Raw genomic sequence first — 585 nt, 5'->3', positions numbered from 1 at the left:
GTGGTGGAGTTGCAAAACAGCAGCGGAATTAGCAGCTGAACAAGCTCTTGAATCTTCAACCGGTGGTGGCAGTTGGTCTCCATGGACAAAATGGAACCAGCAACGAAAAATGGAAAATGCTATGAGTAAGCGACTGTTATAATGTTTTAACTTTACTTTGTCGCCAGCTATGCATATTATTTAAATGACACTGTTATAATATATTACAGATGACGAAATGGATGCTGAACTTCTCCTCAATCTTTTGAAAGAAGAGTAAGCATTCTTATGCTTGGTGTCGCGGGTGCGTTTTTCAAGACAAAATTAATATTGTAACAAACTTAACATTTTGTCCCTTATTTACAGAAGAATTACAAACCGCGTATTACCGTGATAAATTCCGGAAATAAATAAACACAAAAACAAAACTTTGTTCGATTTGCTTTTATAGAACGTCAACAGGAAAAGCTCGCAAACATATCTTAGAGTAAAGACGATAGATGCTAAATCATATACTCTAAAATTATTTTTTTTGGAAATATAGCGGGGTGGGGGAAGATGGGACACCTTTTCATTGTATTTACTGGTGGCATTTGGTAGTAAACA

At 36.1% G+C, this 585-nt stretch overlaps 1 protein-coding gene across 2 annotated transcripts in view; it reads left to right on the top strand.

The window, feature by feature from the left end:
- The window catches only part of meta6 (Ci-META6), a 6526-nt gene extending 6119 nt beyond the window's left edge, over nucleotides 1-407 (top strand). Inside the window, exons 1-3 of one of the 2 annotated variants that reach the window (XR_001974856.2) lie at nucleotides 7-125; nucleotides 210-283; nucleotides 346-391. The gene's annotated coding sequence lies outside the window, so the exon portion shown is untranslated. Of the gene's footprint in view, nucleotides 1-6; nucleotides 126-209; nucleotides 284-345 lie in introns of those variants that run through there. The other variant, XM_009864038.3, reaches the window with a different exon arrangement.
- The last annotated feature ends 178 nt before the right edge of the window (nucleotides 408-585 follow it).

This window comes from Ciona intestinalis, chromosome 1 (assembly GCF_000224145.3).
Source record: "Ciona intestinalis chromosome 1, KH, whole genome shotgun sequence".
Taxonomy (NCBI): Eukaryota; Metazoa; Chordata; class Ascidiacea; order Phlebobranchia; family Cionidae; genus Ciona; species Ciona intestinalis.
Note: the sequence above shows the minus strand (reverse complement) of the source record. Positions and strands in the feature narration are given on the sequence as shown.